Below are 11,592 nucleotides of genomic sequence, written 5' to 3'. Positions count from 1 at the left end.
GAATGAGCATTCCGGTACTATTGCACATATGTAGAAGTGACTTTCCATAGTGATCCAGTTCTTTGCATCATTAGAACTTTAATTATACATGTATGAGTCATCCATTCTTCTTGAAACATGCAGCATGTCAACTTGCTGTGTGTTGTGTTATAACGTATTTGTGCGAGCATTCATGTCTCCAAAGACAACGACTTCACCTTGGTCCTTGTAATGAGTAATGTCTTCCTCTAGTTCAACAAAGACCGATATCTATCCATATGCAAGCGAGCATAAAAGGTGGAGTCATAGTGAGGAATGTAGCAACCAGCCACAAACATGAGTTGACCATTTGTTGGGTTGATTTTCAGCCATAGGTAGTGTTTATACTTATTTTCTTTGACAATGGAAACATCTTTCAAACCTTTTTTTATCATACATGCTACGCCTCCTTGGCCTCTAAGTTGATTTGCATTTTTTGCCCACATCAAAGAATGCATATTGTATTTGTCAAATCCAAGAATTTGTTGCGCATCATGCTCCCATGTTTCGACAAGAAGTACCGCATCGGAGTCATTGGTAAGCTCATCATTCCCGCATTCCATGGATACCCATTACAATTCCAAAAGCTTATTTGCAAGGGTGAGTTGGTCTCATAGATCACGTGTCTCTATTTTTTGGGTGGGATTGCATCCTCTTCAAGTGACTTTTCTTCTTGAAATGACACCTTAACCTTCTTGCTTCTTTCCTCATATGCTTTGCGACGTGCATTTTGTTGCATAAGAGTGCGATCCTCATATGCATTACAATCCATTCCTTTGAGGTAGATCCAACTATTGTCAAGGATGATCTTTCTCTTTACCTCATCATCCATGGTACATACAATAGGTCTTTCTCTTGAGCGAGAGACTCCTTGTTTTCCAACTCGATGTGCACCATAAATCATGATTCTAGACATGCCAAAGTATGTAGCAAAAAACTCTTGAATAGCAACCGCAAGAGATTGAGGTGTTTCTATGCTTTCCTCCTTGGTTCCACAAATGACGATGTTCTTTGAGCGTTTTTGCCGTTCTTGCAATTCTTGAGTGTCCACATTCTCTACATTCTTTGCTTGGACAACGGCTTGCATAATATGATATGTAGAAACCACATTATCCTTACATATATCAACCCATGATTTGGATGCATTTCTCATTTCACATACATCATGTCATATTGTATCTATCGTTTTCTCTTTCAATACATGATCACTCTCAACTTTGCTCAAGCGCTCTTTCAATACATTCATGTCAACAAGAGAGCGCTTACATTCTTGAACTTCATTCTCAAGATGCATCAAGCATGTTTGCATTTCAAGAACCTTCTTGAGGTGCCCATTCTCCACAATAAGAACTCTTAACGTGCCATTCTCCATTGCAAGTGTGCGCAACTCTTCAGCTTGCTTGTTGATAGTTTCTTATAATGAGACCAAGTAAGCCATGATCATTGCTTTCGTTGTTGTAGACGACATGGTTGGATTAGCGTCCAAATTCCTTGGAGATGTTGCATCATTCTCCATGAGAGTGTGGATTTTCCACCCTTGCAAGTTTTGTCCGACATTGCCTTCAAGTCGGCAAAGAAAACGCAAAGTTTTGACAATTTGTTTAATTTTGAGATGCTGTTACATAAAGCCTTCCAGTGCTCAAAAAAATTATGTCTTTACATCAATGCATATAGGGTGTTGTTCTCTTTGATTCAGGCTATAGATAACGTAAATCGGAGTTCAGATGAAGAAGTTATGAGAGAGAGAGAGAGAGAGAGAGAGAGAGAGAGAGAGAGAGAGAGAGAGAGAGAGAGAGAGAGAGAGAGAGAGAGAGAGAGAGAGAGAGAGAAGAAGAGACATCGTAATAACAATTTGGGGAGAAAGGGAGAGAGAGAGAATTTTTTTGTTAGCAATGACACTGCTTGTTTCAATCGGTGCAAGCTATTCTCAATTATCATCCAATAATCTCTCCGACTCCTTTGAGTAGTAAGGGCCCCTCAGATGGTCCGTACACATTCAATGCATCGCATATTGTCAGTGCCTCCCAAACGGTAGCGATAGGGACGACCCCCAATAGTGGTAGCTGCCTTGGTCACAATAGAGGAATCCCTTTTTCGTAAAACAATGGATCTGTTGCTTATAGCTATGGAACTGGCAATGGAACTGGAAGGAATGACCGAGACCTGGATAACAGGCCAGCTTCTCGCAGCCATGACTCTTGCATCAATGCAAGACAAGATGGGATGCAGAATGGTGGTGTGCTACACAAAAATACGAGGCTTGATCTTCACAACAATCCCATGTAGAATCATTCGGCCAATCCCAACAATGAACATGTTGTACACTTTGATGGCATGGAAAGACATGTGTATGGGCTGCTTGCATGGTTGCAACTATTTGCAAATACACACAACTCAAACGCTAGCTATGAAGAGGATGATGATGTAGGTGATATTGATGAGACTGAGAGGCAACACGAAGAGGACACAATCGTGCTTAGAGGGAAGGAAGAGGAACATGCCCGTAAATCAGTCCCCTCCCTCCTAAGCGTTGTGAAGCTATTTGGATTGCCATGTAGTGTATCTCCTTAGGTGGTTATTGGCATGCGTGGGCATACATGATTCCTGAAGAGCGATAACTGCATGTGCTTAGAGGGAGATTATCATCAAGTGTGGAAAATATTGATAAAGCAACAAGTAAATTATGCTTCAATTTTTTAAAGGGAAACATTTGGCCATGGTTGAAAAACCATCAGTTTGATTGGGCTTCATTGCCTACTAGTGGTGTACTTTTTACTAAAACCAAAGAGAACACAAGCAAGTTTGTAGAAAGCTCAAATTTTAATTTGAGAGAGAGAGAGAGAGAGAGGGAGAGAGGATGCAAACATGCCAACACATCAATAGAAGCATGTGCGTGTGTGTGTTCTTGGGACAAAGTGAGACACACATGTCATTCATTTGGATTGGAAAGAGAAGTAGATCATGTGAGAACTTCATCCATACATTGTGCTTTCTCGTATGTGAGCTTGGTCACATGGGCCATCCATGCTACACAAGGAGTTGAGCCTTACACTCTCGGCACCAACCCTGCACTCTCGGCATGGGCTGGTGCATCATATTGTGTGCTACCCTATGGGAGGAGGAGAGAGAGAGAGAGAGAGAGAGAGAGAGAGAGAGAGAGAGAGAGAGAGAGAGAGAGAGAGAGAGAGAGAGAGAGAGATTACATGCGACATTAAGAGAGAAAAGAAGAAGAGGGGAATCTCTTAATGTAAAAAGAGCATTCCAAAGAAACCTCAAAACTTGAACGAATAAGACCTGAACTCAAAACATGGAGAGAGGGTTGTGGGGATGGGTGGAGGTTATCTACTCCATGGATGATACTATAGCATTATCCATGTCATCATGGGGAGAAGGGTGGGTGAGATTGATATTAAAAAAAGTGGATATTCAACGTGGATGATAAAAAGATAGGTTTTCTCTTGGCCACTGCAGCAACACGCGGGTCATGTACTAGTTATTTCTTAAAACAAGCAAATGTTTGAAGCTCCCAAAAATCTAACCTTGACTGTGTGTGAAAGGGACTAATTATTTCCCCACTTTGAGGCTAGTAGCTAAAGTAGCAGTTGAAGGGACATGGGCAAATTGGAGAAGGGAAGAGATATCTTTATTTCTTACGACTTATGAAGACGAAGGGGAGGTAGCAAGAATCTATAGGTCAAGGGGGCCCCTCTTCATCATGAAGCAACAATCGAGAAATTCAATGTCACCCTCACTGCCTTCTAGATTAGGTAGGTGTAGCCAAAAGGCAGATGGATGTAGGTCTACTTTTGAGACTATATATATGGAGAAGGTGAAAAATCTATAGAGACAGAAGAAGAGCTAGAGACTTAAAGAGGGGCACGGGAGGGGGGGGGGGGAGAGAGATAGATGGATAGATAGATTGAACTATTGTCCATGGAGGTCATATATGACCTATGGGACTGAAAACAAGACATTACAAAAGGTCTTTCGAAGCGGAGGGATTGTGAGATACATCTCAGTTAAGGACTGAGGGTCAAGTGAGGGGTAAAAAGAAAGGGGGAGCTAAGATGAAAAAAAACTATGAAAGAGGAGGTGAGGAGGGATCCATTTTCGGACTTCAAAACTCCTGGATAATAGCTTTACCTTCTCGATAGACTACCCATTTCCCTGCTTTGCGCGCTTCTCGCATCTTTCGCAATTCTACTTCTTCTGTTTGAGTTGGGCGGGCGTAAGGCCTTTTGCAAACCACATTTTAGTGTCCTTGAGAAGTCTTGATTGCTCAAGGAGTTTGATTCGGTACGCCTTGGTCTTGAAAGTGAGGATTGCATGGTCGATGTGATGCTCGTGCGTAAGAGAGGTAATTGTTGTTGGATCCCATTGTACCATCGGGAATGTTGTTTGAATGCGGGCCAGGGACTTGTGAAACTTGAGATCCCCTTCCCCTTTCTAGTCGCTTGGGAGCCTTCCAATGCAAACATTGAGGGCGATATCTTCTTGTCGTTGTCGTTCGTGCAGCGTGGTGCCACACGATCTTCCACCTTGCGGTGTCGTGCTGTGACACGTACATAGTGGGAACGCATGCTACAAGAGTTATCTTGTAACTTTTTAGATACATCATTATATTTTCTATAATGTACATATGCATATTTAAGTATAATAATATGCTTTCTATCTCATCCTATTATGTATCTCAAGGGTAACGTATTCTTACTTTACCGTCAAAAAGTACTATGGGAAAAGCGTCAATAGCTCTGCCTCTTTAACTTGGGGCAAACAGCATTGATTTTTTCTTTCTACTATCTCATTATTATCTCACACCCTAGCTAGATCCTATATCTAGGGTAACTTCCAATATATATATATTCTATGTATTTTTCATATTTTTCTTATATTGCTTTTGAATAGCTACTAGGAGGGAATCAGATCCTAGTGGGACAATAGGTGGCATGATTTCAAAGATACACTTATTTTAGTGCATTATTGCAAGCATGATTACAAAACTTTGTCAAAGAGCAATGTCATGCTTTCATATGGCATGAGGTGTCCATTGGAATCAAATAAAAGTTTAGGCTAAGGGGACCACAAGAAGACTTTTGCTGCCAAAATTGTACCCTATTTTGATGATTTTTTAACACAAGGTTCCAATCCAAATTAGAAAAAGTATATAAAATGGGAGTCGTAGCTAATGAGCTGAATTTTCTGCCCATATTTTTACTTTTTTATTTGGAGCCACGGTTGATGAGATATGATCAAATACTGGACCCCAATCTGTCCACATCATGCAAGGACAACTCATTTCCACCTTTTCCAGTTTCTGTTCACACTGGCTCTTCTCTTCTTGTGTAAACCCTTGGGGGTTCCCTTCACCTATAAAAGGGGACCTCTTCTTCCTTTAAAACCACTCAAGTATTCAAGCCATTGATGAGAGGAATTCATGAGGGAGTGAGTAGTAATGCCAAATTGTACTTAGCCAATACATAAGCCTAAGCCTACACTTTCTCCTAGAGGAAGACTAGCCATTCTTGCAAGCTAACCTTGGAAGATCAACTCTAATCAAAGAAGGTCTTGCACTTGGTATATCAATCAAAGTTGAATGCTCCACTCTTCTTCTCTCTCCATCAATAATGGTGCCAAAGGGTTTGTCAAGTAAGATGTGTTCTACATTGATGTTTTCTTGATTTCTTGTTGTTTTCTTTTTCATCTCTAATCCAACACATATATATATATATATCTAATCTTATCTCCTCAACCAAACCTATCTCTCTCACTCTTAGAAATTCATTCTCTCTATAAATTCTAGGTTTTCCTTGCTATAGGTACATCTCTCAGTGTAGTATTCTTATTGCCTACGGGCAAGAATAGGGCTTGGGAGGGAAATTCTCTTCTCTTCTCTTCTCTCATATCTATATTTTGCACATACTATAGTTATCCTACATGAATAATCCACATGATGAGAATTTCTATCGCTTCCACTCTGTGCGATCTATTAGAATTAACGTATGGATTAGCCGTAAGATACACTTTCAACAACGCATAGTGTTTCTCTTTGGCCAGAAAGGCTCAATGAAATACTTCTTTCACTAGATCCCATCATACTACCTCTCATAGACTATAACTTTTCTTTTGATGTAAGTGTAGTTATCTTGCTATGAACCAAGAGGATTTGTACACAAAACATATATATTATGGTAAGCACAAAACTACAATTCCAAAGAAAAATTCGTAGCCTATTTGGTGAGCAAAGATTGAATGCCATTAACTCATCTATTAACCCTTTCATATTACCCATGATAGAATATGACCATAGTCTTTATGTTTTCCTCTTTGTGCTGTTTTGATATTCTCTTTTGTGTTCTTTCTTTGAGTGTGTGAGTGCAAGGGAGAAAGAGTGGGGATTCTTTGATTGCATTTCCTTCCAAACCCTAGACTTCATGGCATCTATGGTTTAACTCCTTCATATAGTTTTTTTGGAGTTCTCTCACAAACTCTCACAGCCATAAGATCGGTGCTTTCCTAACAAGATCGCAAATTTCTCGACATATTTTTGGTGAACCCGACGCGAAATTGCCAGAGTGAGTTTTTGGGTAACCATGGGTGATCATGTTGAGCAACAGGGTATGCATTTTGAGCCAGCAACAATGCAAATGTTTCAAGCATTTGCAATGTTTATGCAACAACAACATGCCATTGAAAGAAGGGAGATTTTAGCAACAAAGGCCATGCAAGCAGTTGTCAATAGAATGGATCAGTTCAATGGAAAAGATGTAACCAAGTACTTATGCAAGTATGTGAAGGAGATGGAGCTGTATCGCGTGTCAGAAGGTGAGATGATTCAAAGCTTTGAGCTAGTTGTTGCTCCAGAAATTAGAGAACATGTTAGGGGAATTAAAGATGGGCATGGGAGAAATTGGGAAGAACTCAAAGTAGGTTTAAAGGAGGAATATTTCATGGAGGACTCTGAGAGAGTGACGAAAAGGACATTCATAGAATGGGTAGTCAAGTCAAAGCAAGGACTATTAATAACAGAGCTACTTAGGGAATTTGAGCGGCGCTATGCACAACTCACCAGGACAGAAAGGGCCACACTAGATGCAGAGAAGACATATATTTTCTTACAAGCTATAGGTAAAGAGTTTCAAGAAAATTTGGAGCATCTTCTTGAAGATAAAGATGTTGAGCAAGGACTAAAGACCGACTGGAATGAGGTTGAAGGTGCTATCTCACTGCTTGCCAAATGACAAAGAAGAAGGGACAAGATGGTAGTAAACACGACAAGTCCGCCAACCTCAACTTCTGACAAAATGGTAAAGCCTACTTTTATAGCTCCTAAGTTTGATAAGTCTATGCTAGATGAGCTTGTGAAGGGAGTGCGTGACTTGAAGGTGAAGCTTGCAAAGCTTGAAGAAAAAGGCCAATCATCAAGGCCACTTCCTAGGGAAAGACAACAACGCAAAGAAGGGTTTGTTAATAGATGTATTTGGTGTTATAGTATAGACCATGTAAGAAGGGATTGTGATGATTTTAGCGATGCTTTGTCAAAAGAGGTTGTCTTTTTTAAGGATGGTAAAATCCACTTAATAGAGACAGGTCTACCCTTGCGAACTAACTTTGGGAAGGGGGGAATGCAAACCTTAGTTAAAGATATGGCAACTAACCGTACCAGCTCTTCAGTTGAGGCAGCTACTTATGGGGTAAAAATTGAGCATCTTAGTGATGAAGAGGTGAATGACCATCATGGTCAAATTTGGCCAAATGTCATGCAATTAGCTAAAAAGGGTAAGCTTACAAAAGAGATTCTACATGAAGCAGGTGATTGCATACGTCTAGAAATAGGATGGAATATCTAGTGGACTCATTGTCAGTGCATGCCTACATTAAAAAATGCCAACAAAATGAGGCTATTGTAGAAGAAAAGTGAAGGTGTGAGAATGCTGATGAAGGACCATCGAAAAGAGCTTCTAGAAGTGGGGGAAGAAGTGACTCAATTCGTTCCCAAACAACCCCGACACAAGGAGCGTCTCCACCTGAAGTACTCATGGAGGAGTCTACAACAGGAAAGAAGAAAGAGCCAACAAAAGGTAAGACAAAAGGCCCAACTTATAAACTACAATTTGATATTGAGGTTGCTATAGATTTAAAGAAAGTCTTGGAGGAAAAGATTTTGAATAGCAAGATTGAGTTCACTCTGGGAGAAGTCCTTGGCATTGCAAAGCATGAATTCCACGAGGAGATCATTGACATCATCAAGAGAAAGAAGCAAACTCATGCTGAGGTTGCTCGTCCACAGGTTGACGGAGAAACTTGAAGACACAAGGGATGCATTTGCAAAATAAGGAGGATGATGGAGCTGTGGTAGGATGCTACCAATCTAGTGGGAGAGTGAAGCAAGTGCATTTCTCAAATGATGATGAAGAAGTTGAAGCTATTCCTAGGAGCTACTATTCACCAAGTCATTGGGCAAGGGCTACTATAGAAACTTTAGTCAAGGTAGGTGATCTTGAAGAGCCATTTGTTGCCTTGATTGACCATGGTTCAGAAATAAACATAATGTCAAAGAGTCTCTACAACAAGTGCAAATGGCCGATGGACACAGATCATGGTTGGATGGTAAAAGTGGCAAACAATTCATCCGGTGAATTGTATGCAGCATGTCTAGGTGTGAAGGTGACAATAGGTGATGTAAAGATTGACCAAAACTTCTTTGTTCATGATACATCTTCATATCATCTCATCCTTGGACAACCCTACATTGTGGGAGTTCGAATGGAAACAAAGGTAATGGATGATGGTTCAACATATGCTAGGATACGTAGAAAAGATGGTAAACAAGCTGTTAAATTTCTCACAGTTTGTGTAAACCATGAAAGAAATCGTGACAACCTCAGAGAACATCCTCTACCAAAGGTGAGCAAAGAGCTTCATGATCATAGAGAAATGATGGGTTTTGGCCAAGTACCATTGTAAAGCAGGATTGCAGTGGTACAGAAAGAAAAAGGGTCTCGCTTGATCCAAAAATAGGTGAAACTTTCTCACCGAGCTCCTTGGTAACAAGGAATGGATCAGTATGTTTTACAAAACTTGAAGATTTGAAGAGATGTGAGAGGCAATATGTGCATAATGTACAAATAGGCATGAAAAAGAGTGGGTTGCTAGAGTCTACTGAAAATGTTTTGGGTTTGTGTGAACAAGTTTCTTTTGTAGATAATATGGGTGAGATTGATGCTATAATGGGGTCTAGTTTGCATCTTGAAATGAAGTTGTGGAAGTTTGCTCTATGGAAATGTATCAAGTAATAGAAGCCTTTAAAGAAAACCAAACAGTTGGCCCAGAAGTCCATGTTGAAACTAAATACAAGACTGTAGCAAAGAAGGTGAAACCAGTAGCTTCACCCTTACCACCCAACAATAGGGAAAAGATTGAGTAGGCTTCTTTGAAATCAAGTTTAAGGAATCCTAAAAAGATTGGGCATATCTTCACAATGGAGTCTTTTCAAGAGTTACAGATTGGTTGCAAGGAGTTTCTAACACAGGAGGAGACAAAGTGATTCAAAGAAATGCTTTCAAAGCATGGTAAGGCTTTTGCATTTGAGCCACATGAGATAAGATGTGTTGATCCTTCTATTGTAGCTCCTATGGTAGTTTTCACAATACCTCATGTGCCTTGGAATCTGCGACCTATTCCGGTTCCAAAGGCTCATTTGCCAAAGTTAGTAGAGCTACTGAATGAGAAGATCAAAATGGAAATTTTGGAGCCTTCTTGTGCTCCATAGTCAAACAGGTGGTTCATAGTTCCAAAGAAGAATGGTTCTCTACGCTTCATCCAAGATATGCAACCAGTGAACAAGGTGACAAGTAGAAATGTAGGTATAGGTCCAATTGTTGATGAGTTTGCAGAGGCATTTGTAGGGAGGGCAATCTACTCAATGGGGAATCTCTACTCAGGGTATGATCAATTTCATCTTGCAATCGAAAGCAGAGACTTGACAACCATGAGGACACCTTTGGGTTTGTTAAGGATGTGTACCTTGCCACAGGGAGCAACCAACTCGGTTGCACATATGATGAATGGGATGAATAAGGTCTTACATGAGTTTATTCCTCAAATCACAATTCCTTTCATTGATGATTTGCCTATCAAAGGATGTGAATAAAGTGAGAAAGATGAATCTTTGGATTTTAGGGGATGTCGCAGGTTTGTGGTAAATCACATAAATGATTGTGATAAAATTTTGTCTAGGTTGGAGGAAGTGAATCTTACTTTGTCAGGGAAAAAGTCAATGTTTGGTGTTAATGAAGTGCTCATTGTAGGGCACATGTGCGGGCCATATGGTAGGAAACCTTTTTCAACAAAGGTAGATGCCATCCAAAGAATGAAAGAAACATGCACTAGCATCACTGAGGTTAGAAGGTTTCTGGGAGCATGTGTCTTTTATGTTATTTGGATTCCACATTATGCACATATAGCTGAACCTCTTTATCAGTTGCTTCGAAAGAATCAAAAGTTTAAATGGATAGAGGCACATGTAAAAGCCATGAAAAAGCTAAAGGAGTTGCTCCAATTAGCACCAACTTTGAGAAAGGTAGACTATGAGTGTCAAAGGCCAGTAATTGTGATAGTAGACACCAGTCCTACAAGGATTGGATGGGCAATAGGGCAAGATGACGAAGAAGGATGCAGGTATGTGGTAAGATTTGGAGCAAAGGTACTAAGTGCTCGCCAAAGAAACTATCCACAGATAAAGAGAGAGTTATGGGGTATGGTTATAGCCTTGAAAAATGAGAAAGGGTACCTAATTGGTGCATGTGTGGTTGTAGAAACAGATTGTCTACCACTTCTTGGGATGATTACAAGCTGCTCAACGCGAGAAGTTGCTATGTTGCGGGTGGATTGCCTATATTAAGTCCTTAAACCTTGAGTTTAAGCACATTGCAGGTAAAGACAATACAATAGCAGATATGCTATCAAGGGCAAGGTATGAAGATGAATCACAGATGATTGACGAGGGAGATGATGTAGGCACAAAGTTCTATTCTATCTCTCATGTCAAATGTAACAATGTTTGCATGACTAATCCACTTGAATTATTCTTGAAAGAGCTTTATGAAGGCGATTGGCTTCTTATTGGAAGCTACTTGAGTACTCTAGCAAAACAGGATGATTGGTCTGAACAAGAATTCAAGAGGATACGCAGGAAAGCATATGGGTACTTTTTGAGGTATGGTCACTTGTGGAAGCATCCTAAACAAAAGGGTGCTACACTAGAACGGGTTATATATAAAAAAGAGACTCAAGTAAAGCTCATGCAAGAGTTTCATGAGAGTCTATGGGCCGGACACAGGGGTGTGTGGGCAACCTTCTCCAAGTTGAAAGAAAAATACTGGTGGAAGGGTATGTATAAAGATGCAACTCAATTTGTAGAGTTATGTGTAACTTGTCAAATGTATTCAAATGTTCGACATCGTGATGGACTGCACCCAACATATCCACTAGCCATGCACTATAAATGGGTTGTGGATCTAGTCACAATGCCTTTAGGACTCTGACAGATGAGATACTTGATTCTTGCATGAGAGG

The 11,592-nt window shown here is 40.3% G+C and overlaps 1 pseudogene; it reads left to right on the top strand.

Annotated features, from left to right (window-relative positions):
- The first annotated feature begins 1,910 nt into the window (after positions 1 to 1,910).
- The window catches only part of LOC147447656 (uncharacterized), a 47,384-nt pseudogene continuing 37,702 nt past the window's right edge, over positions 1,911 to 11,592 (top strand).

The sequence above is a fragment of the Adiantum capillus-veneris genome, chromosome 11 (assembly GCF_014529385.1).
Source record: "Adiantum capillus-veneris isolate H3 chromosome 11, ASM1452938v2, whole genome shotgun sequence".
Classification (NCBI taxonomy): domain Eukaryota; kingdom Viridiplantae; phylum Streptophyta; class Polypodiopsida; order Polypodiales; family Pteridaceae; genus Adiantum; species Adiantum capillus-veneris.
The sequence above is the reverse complement of the archived record's forward strand: the minus strand, read 5'-3'. Positions and strand labels throughout refer to the sequence as shown.